General features: G+C 38.0%; 1 pseudogene; it reads left to right on the top strand.

Moving 5' to 3' along the window:
• Window positions 1-367: 367 nt before the first annotated feature.
• On the top strand, window positions 368-787 carry LOC110306649 (annotated as a pseudogene).
• The last annotated feature ends 8,368 nt before the right edge of the window (window positions 788-9,155 follow it).

The following is a 9,155-nucleotide window of genomic DNA, read 5'->3' as shown; positions in this document are numbered from 1 at the left end:
ACTGTGACACTGTACAGCTTCCATGACAAGATATTTTTATTCTATCTTATTTTACTTTCTTTGGGGGTGAGGCAGTTACAAGGGCAGATACAAAGGGACAGGGAGATTAGTGGGATTGGGGTACATGGTGTGAAATTCACAAAGAATCAATAAAAAGTTTTTTTTAAATAAAACAATAATAGCAAGAAAAAGTTAAAGAGAAACAGAAAAAGCAAGATGTGGAGAACACATAAAAATGATAAGATATAGTCTTCTACTAGCAGTCTTCAAATGAAGATGTAGAACTCTCAGCTCCTCCTACACCATGTCTGCCTAGATGTTGCCATGTTTCCTCCTTGATGATAATGGAATGAACATCTGAACCTATCTTGGTAATGTTCTGACCTCTTCAAATGCCAAAGCTGTTAATGGTAAAGCAGAGAGCAGTGATAGTGGGGCTGAGTTTGAGGAAGAAGAAGCCCAAGAAGAGTTAAAAGGAGCAGATCAGAGTGGCAGTGATGATAAGAAAATGATGAAGAAATCAACAGATAAGAACTTGGAAATCATTGTTATCAACGACTATAAAGATAGCTTTGCTCAGGATATACAGAGTGACATTCATACTGATTCTTCCCGGAGTGCCAGAAGCAGTGAAGATGAAAAGTCTGGAGATCAGAGCTCCCAGCAGACAGGAAACCTGTTGTCTGTGTTCACCAAGATACAAATGAAGATCCCAGTGAATTTGACAAGTGATTCAGATAGTGAAGCATACTGTGATTCTATGGAGCAATTTGGACAAGAGGAGTAGGTCATAGAATGCCACATTTGAGCAAAGGAACCTAGGGTTGGCAAGTAAGAAGTGGAGGTGATGGAGAACACTGGGGACTCAGACTGAGGGTCCAGAGGCAGCCTCAACAAGCAGATCGCTTTTAGGCTTGTTAGATTGCAGATAGACATGCAGAATGTCCTTCAGAGACTTCATAAACTGGTCTATGGACTAACTGCTTCACAGGCAAAATTAACACTGCAGACAAGTAATCAGCCCTCCTCACAGAAAACTAAATTGAAGAAATGGCCTTTTACCCAAGAAGACTGCTGGGCCTGGATAACCTAAGAGATAGACTGGAAATGAAGTGGAACTCACAAGAAAAATCTCAGTTTTGATGATTAAATTTCATTTTTTTGTCCAGTAGCTTGGTTTATATACATAAATATTCTTTGCACTACACAAATAGTAACATTTTCAAGACTAATATTGCTGATACTTGAAAAGTCAGTCTCAACGAGATTTTAAGTAGCATCCATAGACTTACTCTTTTTGAACTTGAAGGACTAAGTTATTAATTATTGTTCAGTAAAAATCACCTGATTTTTCTCCCAAGAATTATGAGCTGCAGTTCTAAGGCATAGCTCCAATTATGAGATAAAATTTATACTTTTTACTTTTCTAAATTAAACACAAGAAAGAATACAAAAATAAGAGTGGCTTTTAAATGAGTTTAAATCAATTTTGTATCAGTCGCTGAACTGTCAGCTATGTAGCAGAAAATTGACTGAAGAATCCTCTACATTCTTTGTGGTCTGCACAGAAAACTACGCTTTATTTAGTGGCTTGATTTCCCTGGCTTGCTCGGGGGGACTCAGAAAAACATTGTCCTTGTACTGTGCTTACTGTTTACAAATGATTCACTGAACAGACTTAACTTGATGATGGAAATGAAGAATAGGCCTAACATAGGTGTAAACATGTATTCCAAGTCTAGAGATGGTTAATTAGATTTTAATTTAATCATACACAATCCTTTGTAACCATTTTTCTTTTAAGTGAGGATATCTACTGTCCACTTCATAGGGTGCTTTGCAATAAAATTTTTGTTTTTACTAAGGTAACAAAAGCATGAAAATCCTTTTTTCTGCAAGTAGTAAATGACAGTCTGGATTCTTAACTTCTTACTGCCTCAGTTTTCCTTTGGGGTATACTTCACAAGGTATCAGAAGTACTTTCCGTCTACAGGTCTCCATGTCCACATAACTAAGGAATGCCTAACTAATGGAAACTTAAGTTCCTTCTGGCCATTAGAACAACAGGAAGATTAAGTTAGATCCTGGAAGACTGTGTTTGAAAAATAATCTTCCTGTGTACTTTCCCAAATCTATGCTCAGTAATATACTTTATGCTTTGAAGATTTAATTTAAAAACTTTATAGCAGCCGGGCGTGGTGGCGCACGCCTTTAATCCCAGCACTCGGGAGGCAGAGGCAGGCGGATTTCTGAGTTCGAGGCCAGCCTGGTCTACAGAGTGNTGAGTTCGAGGCCAGCCTGGTCTACAGAGTGAGTTCCAGGACAGCCAGGGCTATACAGAGAAACCCTGTCTCGAAAAACCAAAAAAAAAAAAAACTTTATAGCAAATCCTTCTCTGCTTTTCCTTTTGAGACAATCTTGGTAACTCATGCCAGCCTCCAGTCCTCTACGTAGCTAAAGATGACCTTGAAAACCTGATGTTCCTGTCTCTACTTCTTTTCAGTTTCTGGGACCACAGGCATGTACTGCTATGACCAGCTTTAGAGTAAAACGTTTTAATTTGCTTTTGATTTTTCTGATGTTGGGGACATGGAGATGTTGAATGGACATGGAAACAAAATAAAGGAAGCTGGTCCAATGAGTCTTATCAGTTCCTAAGTTCAACAAGTAAATAAAGCGTGTCTTCTCCAAATATACATTACCTTTACAGACTATTTCTTATGCCTTTACTAACTATGGTTCTGATGTAGCTTGTATGTCCCCAAATCTTCAAATATTGAAATTCAATCGCATCATGAGGTACTAAACTACAGAAACTTTACTCTGACTAGTATTTAAATGAGAAGCCTTACGAATGGAAGAACCCATGGCTCCAGCTGTTTATGTAGCAGAGGATTGCCTTATCTGGCCTCAGTGGGAGCGGAAGCCCTTGGTCCTGTGGTGACTCAATGCCCCAATGTAGGGAAATGCTAGGGCAATGAGAAAGAAGAGGGTAGGTGGATGGGAGAGCTCTCTCATAGAAGCAGGAGGAGGAAGGAATGGGATAGGGGGGATGGAAAAAAAGAAATATTTTTTTTAAGTGAAAGTCTTTTGAGATCAGAAATAGTTATTAGAGCAAAAACCCAATGACTGAGCCCTGGTAGCTTTATTGGGAGAGAAATTACAGCCAGACATACACCATGCACATCCTTGATTCTTGCTATGAGATACCATGTATATCTTTGAATTCTGCCAGCAAGGACATTCTCACACATTGTTCCTTGCTTTTTAACCACAACTGTGAGCCAAAATAAGTTACTTCACAACTTACTAATTTGTGGTTGTGTCACTAGCATCAGGAAACAGATGAATATCACTTCTAATAGATTTTCAAGATGGACACCATACCCTATCCTCTAATTAATCACAATGGAGTCTTAAATCAACTGTAAAATTGTAACAAGAGAAAAATGTTTCATCTAATGTACTTATTGCTATGTTTTAGGAAAAGAATAAAGGGAAGGAGAGAGGAGGGGAGAAGGGGAGAAGGGGAGTATTCAAGCAATGGGTTTATTGGAGACAGAGCAACAGAATCTGGACCTTTAAAAGGCTACAGTTCACCTAATTAGAGCAGAGTTTGCTCTTTTAAGGTCCCTTGTGAGGTTTTAGAGAGGGTAGGAAGTGTTGGGCCATGAGGAAATACTTCCAAAGACACCTGACATCATGAACTCAAACCAGGAGACTATATTTACTGTATGTCTGGTTGAGGTAGATTGCTGAAAAATCCCAATGACACTTCCAGATAAGGTATGTCTGGAAGAACAGTGATCTGACATTGTATGCGATGTGGCCATGATCTTTTTTAGCCCTGTAGTACTTCTCTGTATGGGACTTTGCTTTCTGAAAGGGCCCAGGGGTGGTTAATTTTAATGGTCAGCTTGACACAGTCTAAAATCATTTGGGAGGAGTGTGGTTAGAGGGACTATCTAGATCAGGTTGGCCTGGACAGGTCTTTAGAGGATTGTCTTGACTAAGTTAATGGAGGTGGGAAGACACTTCCACTGTGGGTGCCACCATTCCTTAGATAGTGAGTCCTGAACTGTGTAAGCACCAGGAAAATGAGCTAAGCACAAGCACACATTCATTAATGAGTTCTTCTCTACTTCTTGCTTATAGATAAAGTATAACCAGCTGTTTCAAACTCCTGCTACTATGGCTTACCCACAATGACAGATTGTATATAACCTGGAACTGTAAGCTAAAATAAACGGACTCTTTCCTAAGTTGCTTTTGTTAGGATATTTCATCAGAGCAATAGAATTGAAACAAGAGCAGGCTCATTCCCTGGGCTGGGAAGATGGGCTTTCTGTCTATTTAATATCACACTTGTTCCTTAGGCATTATCAGCTTTCATTTCTGTCTCCCAGCCATGTCAGTTAGCTCCTTTAGGGAAAAGTCTTTCTTCCATTCAGTGTTGTCTCTTAATTGCAGAACACAGACTCAGAATAGAATGAATTCTCAATAGAGATTTTCCAAATAAATATAAAGAAATCTGTTCTTCTTGGCTGTGACCATGTTCCGAGTCTCTTTGTAAATCAGGGAGAGACTAAAAGATTTCTGGAAGAAAATAAGTTCTGCAAGAAAAGGCTAAGGAAGTTTGAGAGTTTTCCTCTTTTTTATTCTTGCATGGAAGATATGAGTACTTTCAAGCTGATGACAAATAACAACCTATGAAGTGAATGCAGGTGTTACTGGGCTTAAGGGACAAGAAGGGAAACAGAGTGGGTTAAACGCCTAAGAAAGAAGAGCATATCCACTGTGAGGATAACTACGCACTGCTCAGCAAGGCTGTGACCCTTCTGACTGCAAGATCTGAACCTCGAGGTCAATTTAGTAAGTTAGGTTTATGCATGTCTTGGGTAGTAGGCTAGCCAAATGCCCCTACAAGGTCTCTTCCAGCTCTTTGGTTTATGATTTACACTTAGCAAATTTGAAGCCACAAACTAAGCACTGAAAAATTATAAGCAACTTTGAACTAACTAGAAAGCATAATTAGATTTTCATTGGACTTTATTGAAATGAGGGTTCTGGCTAACAGGAGAGTCTTGAAACATTCATTTAGGAAAAGACTCTTAGGGAAAAAATTGGGGCACATTCAGCACCATGCTGCAGATCTAAGTTTGCATGCTATAAGATTTATGCTATGGTGTGAAAGGCAAATGATTATAGAAAGACAGTTTAAGTATTTTTAGGCACAGTCTTCAAGAGAGATAATTAAGTTCTTAAGCAACATGAGCCAAGTAGTTATTTCTATAAACATTCTGGGACATCTTGTCAATTCACACTTGTGTGTATAGTTAATTCTATGTGCTTTTTGTAAGCCTATCTTTGTACTAAAGAAGGGATTTTTTTTCAAACATGTCTCAGGGAAGTAATTCATTGCCTATCTTGTGCTTCAGTCAATATTTTCATTGTTTGGTAGCACCTATGCCAAAGAATACCTAGAAGAAAAAAATGAATTAATTCTACAAAATGCCTATTCATTATGTCTTACTTGTGATATCTAAACTGATTTGAAAAGTTAACAGACTATTTGTGAACACAATATGTGAAATTTAAATGAAGTGTTGACATGTAAGGGCTGAGACCAAAGAAACATTCTTTATAAGTGTGAGCCTCTAGCTGTCTCTACAGCCACACCTTCCCCCCCACACACACCCCACACCCAGAAAAGAACCTCTTGAAATAGTCTTTTCTTCAATTAACAATAAAAAATGGTTGGGCAACTATAAGTGGCCTGCATATTTTTCTTATAAAAATCTTGTCTTTTTTCAGACAATTATGAATATAAAAATGTCTTATATTTAAAGTAAAATACCATCCATCCCTATACTTGGAGGGGAGACAGAGCGAGGATTCACTTGACAATATTTCTTAGAAAAGGCTATATCTTTGTATCGACTGTCTGTCACACAAAAGATGGTCAATAAAGGCTTATTGAGTCGTTGAATGGCCAGGTAAACACATGTTATTGTTTGTCTGAAGTGTCCCCAAAGTCATGCATTGGCTGCGATGCTGAAAACCACAGGAAGTATGACTTAGTTGGAACAGCTCCATCACTAGTTTGTGCCTATGTTCTGTTAGCACTGAGGGTGTATTTTTTGTGGGAGGTAGGAAGTTGCTCTGCTTCTGTTTTGTTTTGTTCTGTTCTGCTCTGTTTTGTTTTGTTTTGTTTTGTTCTGTGTTGTGTTGTGTTTTGTTTTAGAAATAGCATCTCAGATTGTAGACATCCCTGGACCACATTAAGGAGCCCAGGCTGCCCTTAAACTCACAGCTTTCTTCCTGCCTTAGGATCTAAGTGTTGAGATGACAAACATGAGCAAATACAAACAACTAACATTTGAAGAATATATTTTGTTTCTAGATCCTAGTTCACTGGTACACCCCCTACCTCTCTACCTCTCTCCCTCTTCCTCTATTTATAAAACACTACAGAAACATATACAAGGGAAGAAAATCAATTGAAGATTACTCTTTCCCATAATGTTATCTGTGTCATATAAAATAGTTTTGCATGCTTAGATAAAATGCAAAAATATACTTATTCATTCATTAATTCATGCTTTGATCCACCGATGTCTATTGGGTTTTGGTATTTATATGCACAGAAAGAGGATATCCATGGCAGATAAGGTAGACAAAAATCTTCATGTTCAGAGCCAAGAATACAATATTCTATGAATAAATAAGGAGAGGGCAGGGGATTTAATTCAATGATAAGTTCTTGCCTAGCAAGTACAAGGCCCTGGCTCTAAACCTTAGCACTAGGAAAGGAACAAAGTAAATATTAAATTACAACAACATGTGTTATAGTGGAGAACATTCCACAGGGATATAATCTATCCAGGAAGTCTAGTAATGCTTCCTTCAGGAACTATTTTTCCTTCTAATATTTATTAGGTGGGTATATATGTATGTGTCTGTCTGCCTGTCTGTCTGTCTGTCTGTCTGTCTCTCTCTCTCTCTCTCTGTGTGTGTGTGTGTGTATGTGTACATGTATGTGTGTATCTGTGTTTGTACATGTGTGGAGGCCAAAAGATGGCCTCAGACTCCCTGAAGCTGGAAGAATTTGAGCTACTGAACTTGGGTGCTGAAAACAGAACTCTACCCCTCTAAAGGAACAAGTGCTCTTAACCACTGAGCCATCTCTCCAGTTTCAAGGAAATGTCTTTAAGCTGTGTGTTAGGGAATTATTAAGATACAAGAAGATAATTATCCAAGCATGATCCAAGAACTCATCACACAAAGGACAAGGTATATGTGAAGGTACTGAGACAGGAGCAAACATAATTCTTTCCATAAAACAGAAGCTCTAAATGAGGCTGAAACTTAGTGAATTATAAGGAGAGATACACAAGAGCCTTTAGGAAGTGGGGAAGCCATATCCTGCAGGGTGCTGCTGGCAGGATCAGCAATTGAGTCTCATAAGGTCCATATGGACTGCATTCGAGCTATCTGCTATATGCTATTCTCCTGCAGAATTGACTCAGGAAGACTGAATTCTCAGGCTCCTTTCCCTTCAGAAATAAGTAGGTTTGAACAATAAGAGGCACTAACAGGAGACCTTCAACTCAAGGTGAAGGTAAAGTAACAATCTCTGTTTCACCACTGTTTATCAACTTACTGCTGTGGCAACTGATGCAGTTCCAGAAGCATGGACAAGAGTATTCACTGATTATCAAGAAAGTTACCTAATGACCCCTTAAATGACAAACTACTTTTCATTACTGTTCATTGGAATTAAGGTTTTAATACATGAACTTGGGGAGTATATTATAGCCATAACATGTTGATACATTTTTAGATACTGTTAAAATGAGAAGAAACATTTTGAATTTTGAAAACTACGACACACTCTAAAATGATTCTCTAATGGCTCAAACTAGCTAACGTATTGAGCTCTATAAAGCAGTATGCTGAAAGCTTTGAAGATATGAATATTAATTATCTCATTTTGCTTCCATCAACTCGATTTCCTTTCCCACACATTCTTCATATACCTAGGGGATTGAAATGTTTACAGTTTAGTCCAACTAAAAAACAGAAGCAATATCTACCACAACTGGAGTTGCTCACACAGAAAGTGTTTTTCTCACTTAATGCTTTTTCTCTTCTAAGCCATTTGAGACATAACTGCACTTCTCAGATAACTGCACTTCTCAGATTAGCTCATTTTGGTTCTCAGCCCTGCATATTTCACATAAATAAAAACTGAGTCCCAGAATGCAGACTGACCTCTTCAAAATGGTACCTGCAATGTCCAAGATGGCGTCTTTCTCTTCATTCAATGATGTGCTCAACACTCCAGGAATTTTTCCCCTATACCAGGAATTTTTCCCCTGAAAAATTAAGGCTGAGTTACATTCCCTCATTATTTATGATCATGTTTTAAACCTTAATGATATTCAAATTTCAATAACTTACATTTGTTACTGATTGTTGCTCCCACCAACATTTCTTTGGTAAGGTTCATAGTTGGCTATTATGTTTGGACACATTCAAGGTTAGACAGTTAAAGAAATGTAGTGGGCTGTTATCCTCGGGCCTCTATTATGTGCTCTTTCAAGAGTCAAGGGGAGGGGGCTAGAGAGACTACTCAGCAGTTAAAAACATATTCTGTTTTTGCAGAGGACCCAAGTTTGTTTCCCAGCACCCACATGAGGCACCTAAAAATCCTCCAGTGATCTACCTTCAGGAATCCAAGCTCTCTTCCTGGTTCTGAAGCACTCAATTCTACATATCCACATTCAGACACACACAAATACACATAGCTAAAATAAATAAATAAATAATGTTTTTCAAATGAGTCAGGGAGAGGTAATATTCTACCTGGAAATGTAAATGGTACTACCACTAAAAATAAGCTTCTGAGAAATCCAATGCATTTGTCTTTCCCATTGATGTCCCCAAAGTACACTAATGCAAAGTTATTTGGAAGATTTTCATTTGAAAAAAAAAGTCCCTAAGAAAACACTAATCAAATAGAGAAAATTCTGGAGTTTCTTTCTTAAACAAGGACACCATAGAAAATAATTTCCATCTTCTGAGATCTTCTTTAATTTCTTTCTTGAGAGACTTGAAGTACTATAGAGCAATTGTGATAAAAAAAAAAAAAA

The sequence above is a fragment of the Mus caroli genome, chromosome 12 (assembly GCF_900094665.2).
Source record: "Mus caroli chromosome 12, CAROLI_EIJ_v1.1, whole genome shotgun sequence".
NCBI classification, from domain to species: Eukaryota; Metazoa; Chordata; class Mammalia; order Rodentia; family Muridae; genus Mus; species Mus caroli.
The sequence above is the reverse complement of the archived record's forward strand: the minus strand, read 5'-3'. Positions and strand labels throughout refer to the sequence as shown.